Genomic DNA, 17,600 nt, shown 5'->3' on the forward strand with positions numbered 1-17,600 from the left:
CTCAGAGCGTTTGTTCAAGGACACACATACACACTCCTCTGCATCCTGCTTGCAGCAAGAGCAGAGGAAGCAACTTTGTTTCTTTTTAGCCAGTTTTCAGCTCCTTTTCTCTGGGGGGAGATGGAGAGTTGAACTTTGTTTTCCTGGGACTTCGGGGGTTTTTTTTCCCTTCTTCTCTTCTTGACTCTTTCAACATCAGAGCACATTGGGAGAATTTTCTCCCGAGGTGGGGGCCCTGAATGTGGGCCCATGAGCCAGCTGCAAGGAGGAGGAGAGAGACTACACCTACGGAAGTGTTGGGGTTCCTCCCCCCTGCCATGAGGTCATGGGAGAGGGGACCCTGGGGTAGAGGCATGGCCTGGGCACGGGGGTCTCCCTGCTCCCTGCTCACATGTGCCCTAACCCTGTTCAGCACTGCTTATTTTGTGTTGCCCTGTGCCAGGAGGGCCCTGGTTGTGCCGTGATTGCTCAGTTCTTTGGCAGTGCCCCGCCCATGTGGCTGGAGAAGAAAGAGCTCTGAAACTTCTCTCAAGAATCGCTCCCTGTTTCTTTGCACGGGCCTCGCTGTCTATGGATGTTTCAGGAGACCCCACCGAAACACGGAAGGACTCTCAAATTATCCCAGCTTTCTCTGCACAGCGAGAGCTTTTAATATTTAGCATTGCTATCCTTTTCCTGTGTGTTTGTTAAAAAAATAGTTTTTATCTCTTTCACTTTCTTCCCAGGAAAGTTCTTTTTTCCAAAAACCTGGTGGGGGAGGGCTGGGTGTAACCTGCCTTCTATCAGAGGATATTTTCCTCCACATTTGTCCAAACCGGCACAGCCTGTCCTTTCCTGGGTCTCTGTTGCAGATGGAAGCTGCTGGTGCCATTGTCAGCTTGAAGCCCTCTTTTGATGCAAGCAGATGTTGCCAGGTGTGTTCAGCAGCTGTTGCTCAATGCTTATGCCAAGCTATTGTGTTCCTCATGGAACCAAGGAGCCATTGTGACACTGCAGGGGCTGATGGCATCAAGGAGGCAATTGTGACAGTACAGAACCTCCTAGAAACAAGGCTCCATTGTGACACCGTGGGGAATCATGGAATCAAGGAGCCCATTGTGACACGGCTGCATGGAACCAATGGTCCATGGTTACACGGCGGATTCAAGAAGAGCACGGTGACACCACGCAACATCACGGAACCATAGGTCCATTGTGACACAGCGGGGCCTCATGGAAACAAGGGGACCATTGTGGCAAAGCAGGGCCTAATGGAAGCATGGAGGGCATTGTGACACTAAGGAAACTCCTGGAACCAAGATGACCACTGGCACATAATGGAACCTCATGGAAGCAAGCCTCCACAATGACTTTGGAGGGCCTCAGGGACCACAGGACCCATTGTGACACAGCAGGACCTGGTGGAACCAAGGAGCCTTTGTGATACTCCACATCCACATGGAAGCCAGGGTGCACTGAGACACAGCGGGGCCTTGTTGGAACCAAAGACACCTCTGCAAAAAGCAGGCTAGCTCATTGAAGCAAGGAGTCCATTGTTACACCATCAAACCTATGGAAGCAAGGGACCATTGTGACACTGCGGGGCCTCATGGAACCAATTGTCCATGATGACAGTGCGGATCAAAGGAGACCATGGTGACACTGCGGAACCTGATGGAACCAAGGAGCCATTGTGACACAGTGGGGCCTCATGGAATCAAGGAGACCATTGTGACCCAGGTGTTGCATGGGAAGGCAAGGAGCCATTGTGACACTTTGGGCTTCTTCCCTTGAGCTCTGCAGCTGGCTGTCCCAGCCCAGCGCACCATGTGCCACCTGCTCTCCTCAGGGCTCTGCCTGCACACAGCCCCAGGAGAAGTTTTCCTGTTTGGAAGGAAAGAATGGAAAAGCCGGAGCAGGTTTCCTAAACAACAAACCCCACTCAGGAGCCACATGCTCAGTACAGGCTGCCGGGAACGATGTCCCCTTTCTACAAGGGTCAGTGTGAGCAGGAATGAATGATCTCTGGGAGCAGAATTCTTGGAGTCTTTCCACTGAATTCTCTGTCCCTGTGTCTTGGGGTGACTTTATTGTGTGTATCCCCTATTGCTGCTCTATGCCCAGAAGTGAACTTTGTGCGTTTCTGTGCCTTTCAACTGAGCCTGAGAGGGGGGAGAGGAAAAAAAACCGGACAAACTTCTCAGAGCGTTTGTTCAAGGACACACATACACACTCCTCTGCATCCTGCTTGCAGCAAGAGCAGAGGAAGCAACTTTGTTTCTTTTTAGCCAGTTTTCAGCTCCTTTTCTCTGGGGGGAGATGGAGAGTTGAACTTTGTTTTCCTGGGACTTCGGGGGGGTTTTTTTCCCTTCTTCTCTTCTTGACTCTTTCAACATCAGAGCACATTGGGAGAATTTTCTCCCGAGGTGGGGGCCCTGAATGTGGGCCCATGAGCCAGCTGCAAGGAGGAGGAGAGAGACTGCACCTACGGAAGTGTTGGGGTTCCTCCCCCCTGCCATGAGGTCATGGGAGAGGGGACCCTGGGGTAGAGGCATGGCCTGGGCACGGGGGTCTCCCTGCTCCCTGCTCACATGTGCCCTAACCCTGTTCAGCACTGCTTATTTTGTGTTGCCCTGTGCGAGGAGGGCCCTGGTTGTGCTGTGATTGCTCAGTTCTTTGGCAGTGCCCCGCCCATGTGGCTGGAGAAGAAAGAGCTCTGAAACTTCTCTCAAGAATCGCTCCCTGTTTCTTTGCACGGGCCTCGCTGTCTATGGATGTTTCAGGAGACCCCACCGAAACACGGAAGGACTCTCAAATTATCCCAGCTTTCTCTGCACAGCGAGAGCTTTTAATATTTAGCATTGCTATCCTTTTCCTGTGTGTTTGTTAAAAAAATAGTTTTTATCTCTTTCACTTTCTTCCCAGGAAAGTTCTTTTTTCCAAAAACCTGGTGGGGGAGAGCTGGGTGTAACCTGCCTTCTATCAGAGGATATTTTCCTCCACATTTGTCCAAACCGGCACAGCCTGTCCTTTCCCTGGGTGTCTGTTGCAGATGGAAGCTGCTGGTGCCATTGTCAGCTTGAAGACTCTTTTGATGCAAGCAGATGTTGCCAGGTGTGTTCAGCAGCTGTTGCTCAATGCTTATGCCAAGCTATTGTGTTCCTCATGGAACCAAGGAGCCATTGTGACACTGCAGGGGCTGATGGCATCAAGGAGGCAATTGTGACAGTACAGAACCTCCTAGAAACAAGGCTCCATTGTGACACCGTGGGGAATCATGGAATCAAGGAGCCCATTGTGACACGGCTGCATGGAACCAATGGTCCATGGTTACACGGCGGATTCAAGAAGAGCACGGTGACACCACGCAACATCATGGAACCGTACGTCCATTGTGACACAGCAAGGCCGCATGGAAACAAGGGGACCATTGTGGCAAAGCAGGGCCTAATGGAAGCCTGGAGAGCATTGTGACATTGTGGGGAATCATGGAAACATGGAGAGCATTGTGACACTAAGGAAACTCCTGGAACCAAGATGACCACTGGCACATAATGGAACCTCATGGAAGCAAGCCTCCACAATGACTTTGGAGGGCCTCAGGGACCACAGGACCCATTGTGACACAGCAGGACCTGGTGGAACCAAGGAGCCTTTGTGATACTCCACATCCACATGGAAGCCAGGGTGCACTGAGACACAGCGGGGCCTTGTTGGAACCAAAGACACCTCTGCAAAAAGCAGGCTAGCTCATTGAAGCAAGGAGTCCATTGTTACACCATCAAACCTATGGAAGCAAGGGACCATTGTGACACTGCGGGGCCTCATGGAACCAATTGTCCATGATGACAGTGCGGATCAAAGGAGACCATGGTGACACTGCGGAACCTGATGGAACCAAGGAGCCATTGTGACACAGTGGGGCCTCATGGAATCAAGGAGACCATTGTGACCCAGGTGTTGCATGTGAAGGCAAGGAGCCATTGTGACACTTTGGGCTTCTTCCCTTGAGCTCTGCAGCTGGCTGTCCCAGCCCAGCGCACCATGTGCCACCTGCTCTCCTCAGGGCTCTGCCTGCACACAGCCCCAGGAGAAGTTTTCCTGTTTGCAAGGAAAGAATGGAAAAGCCGGAGCAGGTTTCCTAAACAACAAACCCCACTCAGGAGCCACATGCTCAGTACAGGCTGCCTGGAACGATGTCCCCTTTCTACAAGGGTCAGTGTGAGCAGGAATGAATGATGTCTGGGAGCAGAATTCTTGGAGTCTTTCCACTGAATTCTCTGTCCCTGTGTCTTGGGGTGACTTTATTGTGTGTATCCCCTATTGCTGCTCTATGCCCAGAAGTGAACTTTGTGCGTTTCTGTGCCTTTCAACTGAGCCTGAGAGGGGGGAGAGGAAAAAAAACCGGACAAACTTCTCAGAGCGTTTGTTCAAGGACACACATACACACTCCTCTGCATCCTGCTTGCAGCAAGAGCAGAGGAAGCAACTTTGTTTCTTTTTAGCCAGTTTTCAGCTCCTTTTCTCTGGGGGGAGATGGAGAGTTGAACTTTGTTTTCCTGGGACTTCGGGGGTTTTTTTTCCCTTCTTCTCTTCTTGACTCTTTCAACATCAGAGCACATTGGGAGAATTTTCTCCCGAGGTGGGGGCCCTGAATGTGGGCCCATGAGCCAGCTGCAAGGAGGAGGAGAGAGACTACACCTCCGGAAGTGTTGGGGTTCCTCCCCCCTGCCATGAGGTCATGGGAGAGGGGACCCTGGGGTAGAGGCATGGCCTGGGCACGGGGGTCTCCCTGCTCCCTGCTCACATGTGCCCTAACCCTGTTCAGCACTGCTTATTTTGTGTTGCCCTGTGCGAGGAGGGCCCTGGTTGTGCTGTGATTGCTCAGTTCTTTGGCAGTGCCCCGCCCATGTGGCTGGAGAAGAAAGAGCTCTGAAACTTCTCTCAAGAATCGCTCCCTGTTTCTTTGCACGGGCCTCGCTGTCTATGGATGTTTCAGGAGACCCCACCGAAACACGGAAGGACTCTCAAATTATCCCAGCTTTCTCTGCACAGCGAGAGCTTTTAATATTTAGCATTGCTATCCTTTTCCTGTGTGTTTGTTAAAAAAATAGTTTTTATCTCTTTCACTTTCTTCCCAGGAAAGTTCTTTTTTCCAAAAACCTGGTGGGGGAGAGCTGGGTGTAACCTGCCTTCTATCAGAGGATATTTTCCTCCACATTTGTCCAAACCGGCACAGCCTGTCCTTTCCTGGGTCTCTGTTGCAGATGGAAGCTGCTGGTGCCATTGTCAGCTTGAAGCCCTCTTTTGATGCAAGCAGATGTTGCCAGGTGTGTTCAGCAGCTGTTGCTCAATGCTTATGCCAAGCTATTGTGTTCCTCATGGAACCAAGGAGCCATTGTGACACTGCAGGGGCTGATGGCATCAATGAGGCAATTGTGACAGTACAGAACCTCCTAGAAACAAGGCTCCATTGTGACACCGTGGGGAATCATGGAATCAAGGAGCCCATTGTGACACGGCTGCATGGAACCAATGGTCCATGGTTACACGGCGGATTCAAGAAGAGCACGGTGACACCACGCAACATCACGGAACCATAGGTCCATTGTGACACAGCGGGGCCTCATGGAAACAAGGGGACCATTGTGGCAAAGCAGGGCCTAATGGAAGCATGGAGAGCATTGTGACACTAAGGAAACTCCTGGAACCAAGATGACCACTGGCACATAATGGAACCTCATGGAAGCAAGCCTCCACGATGGTTTTGGAGGGCCTCAGGGACCACAGGACCCATTGTGACACAGCAGGACCTGGTGGAACCAAGGAGCCTTTGTGATACTCCGCATCTACATGGAAGCCAGGGTGCACTGAGACACAGCGGGGCCTTGTTGGAACCAAAGACACCTCTGCAAAAAGCAGGCTAGCTCATAGAAGCAAGGAGTCCATTGTTACAACGTAAAAGCTATGGAAGCAAGGGACCATTGTGACACTGCGGGGCCTCATGGAACCAATTGTCCATGATGACAATGCGGATCAAAAGAGACCATGGTGACACTGCGGAACCTGATGGAACCAAGGAGCCATTGTGACACAGTGGGGCCTCATGGAATCAAGGAGACCATTGTGACCCAGGTGTTGCATGGGAAGGCAAGGAGCCATTGTGACACTTTGGGCTTCTTCCCTTGAGCTCTGCAGCTGGCTGTCCCAGCCCAGCGCACCATGTGCCACCTGCTCTCCTCAGGGCTCTGCCTGCACACAGCCCCAGGAGAAGTTTTCCTGTTTGCAAGGAAAGAATGGAAAAGCCGGAGCAGGTTTCCTAAACAACAAACCCCACTCAGGAGCCACATGCTCAGTACAGGCTGCCTGGAACGATGTCCCCTTTCTACAAGGGTCAGTGTGAGCAGGAATGAATGATCTCTGGGAGCAGAATTCTTGGAGTCTTTCCACTGAATTCTCTGTCCCTGTGTCTTGGGGTGACTTTATTGTGTGTATCCCCTATTGCTGCTCTATGCCCAGAAGTGAACTTTGTGCATTTCTGTGCCTTTCAACTGAGCCTGAGAGGGGGGAGAGGAAAAAAAACCGGACAAACTTCTCAGAGCGTTTGTTCAAGGACACACATACACACTCCTCTGCATCCTGCTTGCAGCAAGAGCAGAGGAAGCAACTTGGTTTCTTTTTAGCCAGTTTTCAGCTCCTTTTCTCTGGGGGGAGATGGAGAGTTGAACTTTGTTTTCCTGGGACTTCGGGGGTTTTTTTTCCCTTCTTCTCTTCTTGACTCTTTCAACATCAGAGCACATTGGGAGAATTTTCTCCCGAGGTGGGGGCCCTGAATGTGGGCCCATGAGCCAGCTGCAAGGAGGAGGAGAGAGACTACACCTACGGAAGTGTTGGGGTTCCTCCCCCCTGCCATGAGGTCATGGGAGAGGGGACCCTGGGGTAGAGGCATGGCCTGGGCACGGGGGTCTCCCTGCTCCCTGCTCACATGTGCCCTAACCCTGTTCAGCACTGCTTATTTTGTGTTGCCCTGTGCCAGGAGGGCCCTGGTTGTGCTGTGATTGCTCAGTTCTTTGGCAGTGCCCCGCCCATGTGGCTGGAGAAGAAAGAGCTCTGAAACTTCTCTCAAGAATCGCTCCCTGTTTCTTTGCACGGGCCTCGCTGTCTATGGATGTTTCAGGAGACCCCACCGAAACACGGAAGGACTCTCAAATTATCCCAGCTTTCTCTGCACAGCGAGAGCTTTTAATATTTAGCATTGCTATCCTTTTCCTGTGTGTTTGTTAAAAAAATAGTTTTTATCTCTTTCACTTTCTTCCCAGGAAAGTTCTTTTTTCCAAAAACCTGGTGGGGGAGAGCTGGGTGTAACCTGCCTTCTATCAGAGGATATTTTCCTCCACATTTGTCCAAACCGGCACAGCCTGTCCTTTCCTGGGTCTCTGTTGCAGATGGAAGCTGCTGGTGCCATTGTCAGCTTGAAGCCCTCTTTTGATGCAAGCAGATGTTGCCAGGTGTGTTCAGCAGCTGTTGCTCAATGCTTATGCCAAGCTATTGTGTTCCTCATGGAACCAAGGAGCCATTGTGACACTGCAGGGGCTGATGGCATCAAGGAGGCAATTGTGACAGTACAGAACCTCCTAGAAACAAGGCTCCATTGTGACACCGTGGGGAATCATGGAATCAAGGAGCCCATTGTGACACGGCTGCATGGAACCAATGGTCCATGGTTACACGGCGGATTCAAGAAGAGCACGGTGACACCACGCAACATCATGGAACCGTACGTCCATTGTGACACAGCAAGGCCGCATGGAAACAAGGGGACCATTGTGGCAAAGCAGGGCCTAATGGAAGCCTGGAGAGCATTGTGACATTGTGGGGAATCATGGAAACATGGAGAGCATTGTGACACTAAGGAAACTCCTGGAACCAAGATGACCACTGGCACATAATGGAACCTCATGGAAGCAAGCCTCCACAATGACTTTGGAGGGCCTCAGGGACCACAGGACCCATTGTGACACAGCAGGACCTGGTGGAACCAAGGAGCCTTTGTGATACTCCACATCCACATGGAAGCCAGGGTGCACTGAGACACAGCGGGGCCTTGTTGGAACCAAAGACACCTCTGCAAAAAGCAGGCTAGCTCATTGAAGCAAGGAGTCCATTGTTACACCATCAAACCTATGGAAGCAAGGGACCATTGTGACACTGCGGGGCCTCATGGAACCAATTGTCCATGATGACAGTGCGGATCAAAGGAGACCATGGTGACACTGCGGAACCTGATGGAACCAAGGAGCCATTGTGACACAGTGGGGCCTCATGGAATCAAGGAGACCATTGTGACCCAGGTGTTGCATGTGAAGGCAAGGAGCCATTGTGACACTTTGGGCTTCTTCCCTTGAGCTCTGCAGCTGGCTGTCCCAGCCCAGCGCACCATGTGCCACCTGCTCTCCTCAGGGCTCTGCCTGCACACAGCCCCAGGAGAAGTTTTCCTGTTTGCAAGGAAAGAATGGAAAAGCCGGAGCAGGTTTCCTAAACAACAAACCCCACTCAGGAGCCACATGCTCAGTACAGGCTGCCTGGAACGATGTCCCCTTTCTACAAGGGTCAGTGTGAGCAGGAATGAATGATCTCTGGGAGCAGAATTCTCGGAGTCTTTCCACTGAATTCTCTGTCCCTGTGTCTTGGGGTGACTTTATTGTGTGTATCCCCTATTGCTGCTCTATGCCCAGAAGTGAACTTTGTGCGTTTCTGTGCCTTTCAACTGAGCCTGAGAGGGGGGAGAGGAAAAAAAACCGGACAAACTTCTCAGAGCGTTTGTTCAAGGACACACATACACACTCCTCTGCATCCTGCTTGCAGCAAGAGCAGAGGAAGCAACTTTGTTTCTTTTTAGCCAGTTTTCAGCTCCTTTTCTCTGGGGGGAGATGGAGAGTTGAACTTTGTTTTCCTGGGACTTCGGGGGGTTTTTTTCCCTTCTTCTCTTCTTGACTCTTTCAACATCAGAGCACATTGGGAGAATTTTCTCCCGAGGTGGGGGCCCTGAATGTGGGCCCATGAGCCAGCTGCAAGGAGGAGGAGAGAGACTACACCTACGGAAGTGTTGGGGTTCCTCCCCCCTGCCATGAGGTCATGGGAGAGGGGACCCTGGGGTAGAGGCATGGCCTGGGCACGGGGGTCTCCCTGCTCCCTGCTCACATGTGCCCTAACCCTGTTCAGCACTGCTTATTTTGTGTTGCCCTGTGCGAGGAGGGCCCTGGTTGTGCTGTGATTGCTCAGTTCTTTGGCAGTGCCCCGCCCATGTGGCTGGAGAAGAAAGAGCTCTGAAACTTCTCTCAAGAATCGCTCCCTGTTTCTTTGCACGGGCCTCGCTGTCTATGGATGTTTCAGGAGACCCCACCGAAACACGGAAGGACTCTCAAATTATCCCAGCTTTCTCTGCACAGCGAGAGCTTTTAATATTTAGCATTGCTATCCTTTTCCTGTGTGTTTGTTAAAAAAATAGTTTTTATCTCTTTCACTTTCTTCCCAGGAAAGTTCTTTTTTCCAAAAACCTGGTGGGGGAGAGCTGGGTGTAACCTGCCTTCTATCAGAGGATATTTTCCTCCACATTTGTCCAAACCGGCACAGCCTGTCCTTTCCTGGGTCTCTGTTGCAGATGGAAGCTGCTGGTGCCATTGTCAGCTTGAAGACTCTTTTGATGCAAGCAGATGTTGCCAGGTGTGTTCAGCAGCTGTTGCTCAATGCTTATGCCAAGCTATTGTGTTCCTCATGGAACCAAGGAGCCATTGTGACACTGCAGGGGCTGATGGCATCAAGGAGGCAATTGTGACAGTACAGAACCTCCTAGAAACAAGGCTCCATTGTGACACCGTGGGGAATCATGGAATCAAGGAGCCCATTGTGACACGGCTGCATGGAACCAATGGTCCATGGTTACACGGCGGATTCAAGAAGAGCACGGTGACACCACGCAACATCATGGAACCGTACGTCCATTGTGACACAGCAAGGCCGCATGGAAACAAGGGGACCATTGTGGCAAAGCAGGGCCTAATGGAAGCCTGGAGAGCATTGTGACATTGTGGGGAATCATGGAAACATGGAGAGCATTGTGACACTAAGGAAACTCCTGGAACCAAGATGACCACTGGCACATAATGGAACCTCATGGAAGCAAGCCTCCACAATGACTTTGGAGGGCCTCAGGGACCACAGGACCCATTGTGACACAGCAGGACCTGGTGGAACCAAGGAGCCTTTGTGATACTCCACATCCACATGGAAGCCAGGGTGCACTGAGACACAGCGGGGCCTTGTTGGAACCAAAGACACCTCTGCAAAAAGCAGGCTAGCTCATTGAAGCAAGGAGTCCATTGTTACACCATCAAACCTATGGAAGCAAGGGACCATTGTGACACTGCGGGGCCTCATGGAACCAATTGTCCATGATGACAGTGCGGATCAAAGGAGACCATGGTGACACTGCGGAACCTGATGGAACCAAGGAGCCATTGTGACACAGTGGGGCCTCATGGAATCAAGGAGACCATTGTGACCCAGGTGTTGCATGTGAAGGCAAGGAGCCATTGTGACACTTTGGGCTTCTTCCCTTGAGCTCTGCAGCTGGCTGTCCCAGCCCAGCGCACCATGTGCCACCTGCTCTCCTCAGGGCTCTGCCTGCACACAGCCCCAGGAGAAGTTTTCCTGTTTGCAAGGAAAGAATGGAAAAGCCGGAGCAGGTTTCCTAAACAACAAACCCCACTCAGGAGCCACATGCTCAGTACAGGCTGCCTGGAACGATGTCCCCTTTCTACAAGGGTCAGTGTGAGCAGGAATGAATGATCTCTGGGAGCAGAATTCTTGGAGTCTTTCCACTGAATTCTCTGTCCCTGTGTCTTGGGGTGACTTTATTGTGTGTATCCCCTATTGCTGCTCTATGCCCAGAAGTGAACTTTGTGCGTTTCTGTGCCTTTCAACTGAGCCTGAGAGGGGGGAGAGGAAAAAAAACCGGACAAACTTCTCAGAGCGTTTGTTCAAGGACACACATACACACTCCTCTGCATCCTGCTTGCAGCAAGAGCAGAGGAAGCAACTTTGTTTCTTTTTAGCCAGTTTTCAGCTCCTTTTCTCTGGGGGGAGATGGAGAGTTGAACTTTGTTTTCCTGGGACTTCGGGGGTTTTTTTTCCCTTCTTCTCTTCTTGACTCTTTCAACATCAGAGCACATTGGGAGAATTTTCTCCCGAGGTGGGGGCCCTGAATGTGGGCCCATGAGCCAGCTGCAAGGAGGAGGAGAGAGACTACACCTACGGAAGTGTTGGGGTTCCTCCCCCCTGCCATGAGGTCATGGGAGAGGGGACCCTGGGGTAGAGGCATGGCCTGGGCACGGGGGTCTCCCTGCTCCCTGCTCACATGTGCCCTAACCCTGTTCAGCACTGCTTATTTTGTGTTGCCCTGTGCGAGGAGGGCCCTGGTTGTGCTGTGATTGCTCAGTTCTTTGGCAGTGCCCCGCCCATGTGGCTGGAGAAGAAAGAGCTCTGAAACTTCTCTCAAGAATCGCTCCCTGTTTCTTTGCACGGGCCTCGCTGTCTATGGATGTTTCAGGAGACCCCACCGAAACACGGAAGGACTCTCAAATTATCCCAGCTTTCTCTGCACAGCGAGAGCTTTTAATATTTAGCATTGCTATCCTTTTCCTGTGTGTTTGTTAAAAAAATAGTTTTTATCTCTTTCACTTTCTTCCCAGGAAAGTTCTTTTTTCCAAAAACCTGGTGGGGGAGAGCTGGGTGTAACCTGCCTTCTATCAGAGGATATTTTCCTCCACATTTGTCCAAACCGGCACAGCCTGTCCTTTCCTGGGTCTCTGTTGCAGATGGAAGCTGCTGGTGCCATTGTCAGCTTGAAGACTCTTTTGATGCAAGCAGATGTTGCCAGGTGTGTTCAGCAGCTGTTGCTCAATGCTTATGCCAAGCTATTGTGTTCCTCATGGAACCAAGGAGCCATTGTGACACTGCAGGGGCTGATGGCATCAAGGAGGCAATTGTGACAGTACAGAACCTCCTAGAAACAAGGCTCCATTGTGACACCGTGGGGAATCATGGAATCAAGGAGCCCATTGTGACACGGCTGCATGGAACCAATGGTCCATGGTTACACGGCGGATTCAAGAAGAGCACGGTGACACCACGCAACATCATGGAACCGTACGTCCATTGTGACACAGCAAGGCCGCATGGAAACAAGGGGACCATTGTGGCAAAGCAGGGCCTAATGGAAGCCTGGAGAGCATTGTGACATTGTGGGGAATCATGGAAACATGGAGAGCATTGTGACACTAAGGAAACTCCTGGAACCAAGATGACCACTGGCACATAATGGAACCTCATGGAAGCAAGCATCCATGATGACTTTGGAGGGCCTCAGGGACCACAGGACCCATTGTGACACAGCAGGACCTGGTGGAACCAAGGAGCCTTTGTGATACTCCAGATCCACATGGAAGCCAGGGTGCACTGAGACACAGTGGGGCCTTGTTGGAACCAAAGACACCTCTGCAAAAAGCAGGCTAGCTCATAGAAGCAAGGAGTCCATTGTTACAACGTAAAAGCTATGGAAGCAAGGGACCATTGTGACACTGCGGGGCCTCATGGAACCAATTGTCCATGATGACAGTGCGGATCAAAGGAGACCATGGTGACACTGCGGAACCTGATGGAACCAAGGAGCCATTGTGACACAGTGGGGCCTCATGGAATCAAGGAGACCATTGTGACCCAGGTGTTGCATGGGAAGGCAAGGAGCCATTGTGACACTTTGGGCTTCTTCCCTTGAGCTCTGCAGCTGGCTGTCCCAGCCCAGCGCACCATGTGCCACCTGCTCTCCTCAGGGCTCTGCCTGCACACAGCCCCAGGAGAAGTTTTCCTGTTTGCAAGGAAAGAATGGAAAAGCCGGAGCAGGTTTCCTAAACAACAAACCCCACTCAGGAGCCACATGCTCAGTACAGGCTGCCTGGAACGATGTCCCCTTTCTACAAGGGTCAGTGTGAGCAGGAATGATCTCTGGGAGCAGAATTCTCGGAGTCTTTCCACTGAATTCTCTCTCCCTGTGTCTTGGGGTGACTTTATCATGTGTATCCCCTATTGCTGCTCTATGCCCAGAAGTGAACTTTGTGCATTTCTGTGCCTTTCAACTGAGCCTGAGAGGGGGGAGAGGAAAAAAAACCGGACAAACTTCTCAGAGCGTTTGTTCAAGGACACACATACACACTCCTCTGCATCCTGCTTGCAGCAAGAGCAGAGGAAGCAACTTTGTTTCTTTTTAGCCAGTTTTCAGCTCCTTTTCTCTGGGGGGAGATGGAGAGTTGAACTTTGTTTTCCTGGGACTTCGGGGGTTTTTTTTCCCTTCTTCTCTTCTTGACTCTTTCAACATCAGAGCACATTGGGAGAATTTTCTCCCGAGGTGGGGGCCCTGAATGTGGGCCCATGAGCCAGCTGCAAGGAGGAGGAGAGAGACTACACCTACGGAAGTGTTGGGGTTCCTCCCCCCTGCCATGAGGTCATGGGAGAGGGGACCCTGGGGTAGAGGCATGGCCTGGGCACGGGGGTCTCCCTGCTCCCTGCTCACATGTGCCCTAACCCTGTTCAGCACTGCTTATTTTGTGTTGCCCTGTGCGAGGAGGGCCCTGGTTGTGCTGTGATTGCTCAGTTCTTTGGCAGTGCCCCGCCCATGTGGCTGGAGAAGAAAGAGCTCTGAAACTTCTCTCAAGAATCGCTCCCTGTTTCTTTGCACGGGCCTCGCTGTCTATGGATGTTTCAGGAGACCCCACCGAAACACAGAAGGACTCTCAAATTATCCCAGCTTTCTCTGCACAGCGAGAGGTTTTAATATTTAGCATTGTTATCCTTTTCCTGTGTGTTTGTTAAAAAAATAGGTTTTATCTCTTTCACTTTCTTCCCAGGAAAGTTCTTTTTTCCAAAAACCTGGTGGGGGAGGGCTGGGTGTAACCTGCCTTCTATAAGAGGATATTTTCCTCCACATTTGTCCAAACCGGCACAGCCTGTCCTTTCCTGGGTCTCTGTTGCAGATGGAAGCTGCTGGTGCCATTGTCAGCTTGAAGCCCTCTTTTGATGCAAGCAGATGTTGCCAGGTGTGTTCAGCAGCTGTTGCTCAATGCTTATGCCAAGCTCTTGTGTTCCTCATGGAACCAAGGAGCCATTGTGACACTGCAGGGGCTGATGGCATCAATGAGGCAATTGTGACAGTACAGAACCTCCTAGAAACAAGGCTCCATTGTGACACCGTGGGGAATCATGGAATCAAGGAGCCCATTGTGACACGGCTGCATGGAACCAATGGTCCATGGTTACACGGCGGATTCAAGAAGAGCACGGTGACACCACGCAACATCACGGAACCATAGGTCCATTGTGACACAGCGGGGCCTCATGGAAACAAGGGGACCATTGTGGCAAAGCAGGGCCTAATGGAAGCATGGAGAGCATTGTGACACTAAGGAAACTCCTGGAACCAAGATGACCACTGGCACATAATGGAACCTCATGGAAGCAAGCCTCCACGATGGTTTTGGAGGGCCTCAGGGACCACAGGACCCATTGTGACACAGCAGGACCTGGTGGAACCAAGGAGCCTTTGTGATACTCCGCATCTACATGGAAGCCAGGGTGCACTGAGACACAGCGGGGCCTTGTTGGAACCAAAGACACCTCTGCAAAAAGCAGGCTAGCTCATAGAAGCAAGGAGTCCATTGTTACAACGTAAAAGCTATGGAAGCAAGGGACCATTGTGACACTGCGGGGCCTCATGGAACCAATTGTCCATGATGACAATGCGGATCAAAAGAGACCATGGTGACACTGCGGAACCTGATGGAACCAAGGAGCCATTGTGACACAGTGGGGCCTCATGGAATCAAGGAGACCATTGTGACCCAGGTGTTGCATGTGAAGGCAAGGAGCCATTGTGACACTTTGGGCTTCTTCCCTTGAGCTCTGCAGCTGGCTGTCCCAGCCCAGCGCACCATGTGCCACCTGCTCTCCTCAGGGCTCTGCCTGCACACAGCCCCAGGAGAAGTTTTCCTGTTTGGAAGGAAAGAATGGAAAAGCCGGAGCAGGTTTCCTAAACAACAAACCCCACTCAGGAGCCACATGCTCAGTACAGGCTGCCTGGAACGATGTCCCCTTTCTACAAGGGTCAGTGTGAGCAGGAATGAATGATCTCTGGGAGCAGAATTCTCGGAGTCTTTCCACTGAATTCTCTGTCCCTGTGTCTTGGGGTGACTTTATCATGTGTATCCCCTATTGCTGCTCTATGCCCAGAAGTGAACTTTGTGCATTTCTGTGCCTTTCAACTGAGCCTGAGAGGGGGGAGAGGAAAAAAAAGCCAGACAAACTTCTCAGAGCGTTTGTTCAAGGACACACATACACACTCCTCTGCATCCTGCTTGCAGCAAGAGCAGAGGAAGCAACTTTGTTTCTTTTTAGCCAGTTTTCAGCTCCTTTTCTCTGGAGGGAGATGGAGAGTTGAACTTTGTTTTCCTGGGACTTCGGGGGTTTTTTTTCCCTTCTTCTCTTCTTGATTCTTTCAACATCAGAGCACATTGGGAGAATTTTCTCCCGAGGTGGGGGCCCTGAATGTGGGCCCATGAGCCAGCTGCAAGGAGGAGGAGAGAGACTACACCTACGGAAGTGTTGGGGTTCCTCCCCCCTGCCATGAGGTCATGGGAGAGGGGACCCTGGGGTAGAGGCATGGCCTGGGCACGGGGGGTCTCCCTGCTCCCTGCTCACATGTGCCCTAATCCTGTTCAGCACTGCTTATTTTGTGTTGCCCTGTGCCAGGAGGGCCCTGGTTGTGCCGTGATTGCTCAGTTCTTTGGCAGTGCCCCGCCCATGTGGCTGGAGAAGAAAGAGCTCTGAAACTTCTCTCAAGAATCGCTCCCTGTTTCTTTGCACGGGCCTCGCTGTCTATGGATGTTTCAGGAGACCCCACCGAAACACGGAAGGACTCTCAAATTATCCCAGCTTTCTCTGCACAGCGAGAGGTTTTAATATTTAGCATTGTTATCCTTTTCCTGTGTGTTTGTTAAAAAAGTAGTTTTTATCTCTTTCACTTTCTTCCCAGGAAAATTCTTTTTTCCCGAAGCTGGTGGGGGAGGGCTGGGTGTAACCTGCCTTCTATCAGAGGATATTTTCCTCCACATTTGTCCAAACCAGCACAGCCTGTCCTTTCCCTGGGTGTCTGTTGCAGATGGAAGCTGCTGGTGCCATTGTCAGCTTGAAGCCCTCTTTTGATGCAAGCAGATGTTGCCAGGTGTGTTCAGCAGCTGTTGCTCAATGCTTATGCCAAGCTCTTGTGTTCCTCATGGAACCAAGGAGCCATTGTGACACTGCAGGGGCTGATGGCATCAAGGAGGCAATTGTGACAGTACAGAACCTCCTAGAAACAAGGCTCCATTGTGACACCGTGGGGAATCATGGAATCAAGGAGCCCATTGTGACACGGCTGCATGGAACCAATGGTCCATGGTTACACGGCGGATTCAAGAAGAGCACGGTGACACCACGCAACATCATGGAACCGTACGTCCATTGTGACACAGCAAGGCCGCATGGAAACAAGGGGACCATTGTGGCAAAGCAGGGCCTAATGGAAGCCTGGAGAGCATTGTGACATTGTGGGGAATCATGGAAACATGGAGAGCATTGTGACACTAAGGAAACTCCTGGAACCAAGATGACCACTGGCACATAATGGAACCTCATGGAAGCAAGCATCCATGATGACTTTGGAGGGCCTCAGGGACCACAGGACCCATTGTGACACAGCAGGACCTGGTGGAACCAAGGAGCCTTTGTGATACTCCAGATCCACATGGAAGCCAGGGTGCACTGAGACACAGTGGGGCCTTGTTGGAACCAAAGACACCTCTGCAAAAAGCAGGCTAGCTCATAGAAGCAAGGAGTCCATTGTTACAACGTAAAAGCTATGGAAGCAAGGGACCATTGTGACACTGCGGGGCCTCATGGAACCAATTGTCCATGATGACAGTGCGGATCAAAGGAGACCATGGTGACACTGCGGAACCTGATGGAACCAAGGAGCCATTGTGACACAGTGGGGCCTCATGGAATCAAGGAGACCATTGTGACCCAGGTGTTGCATGGGAAGGCAAGGAGCCATTGTGACACTTTGGGCTTCTTCCCTTGAGCTCTGCAGCTGGCTGTCCCAGCCCAGCGCACCATGTGCCACCTGCTCTCCTCAGGGCTCTGCCTGCACACAGCCCCAGGAGAAGTTTTCCTGTTTGCAAGGAAAGAATGGAAAAGCCGGAGCAGGTTTCCTAAACAACAAACCCCACTCAGGAGCCACATGCTCAGTACAGGCTGCCTGGAACGATGTCCCCTTTCTACAAGGGTCAGTGTGAGCAGGAATGAATGATCTCTGGGAGCAGAATTCTCGGAGTCTTTCCACTGAATTCTCTCTCCCTGTGTCTTGGGGTGACTTTATCATGTGTATCCCCTATTGCTGCTCTATGCCCAGAAGTGAACTTTGTGCATTTCTGTGCCTTTCAACTGAGCCTGAGAGGGGGGAGAGGAAAAAAAAC

Source organism: Aphelocoma coerulescens, unplaced genomic scaffold (genome assembly GCF_041296385.1).
Source record: "Aphelocoma coerulescens isolate FSJ_1873_10779 unplaced genomic scaffold, UR_Acoe_1.0 HiC_scaffold_71, whole genome shotgun sequence".
In the NCBI taxonomy this organism is placed as follows: domain Eukaryota; kingdom Metazoa; phylum Chordata; class Aves; order Passeriformes; family Corvidae; genus Aphelocoma; species Aphelocoma coerulescens.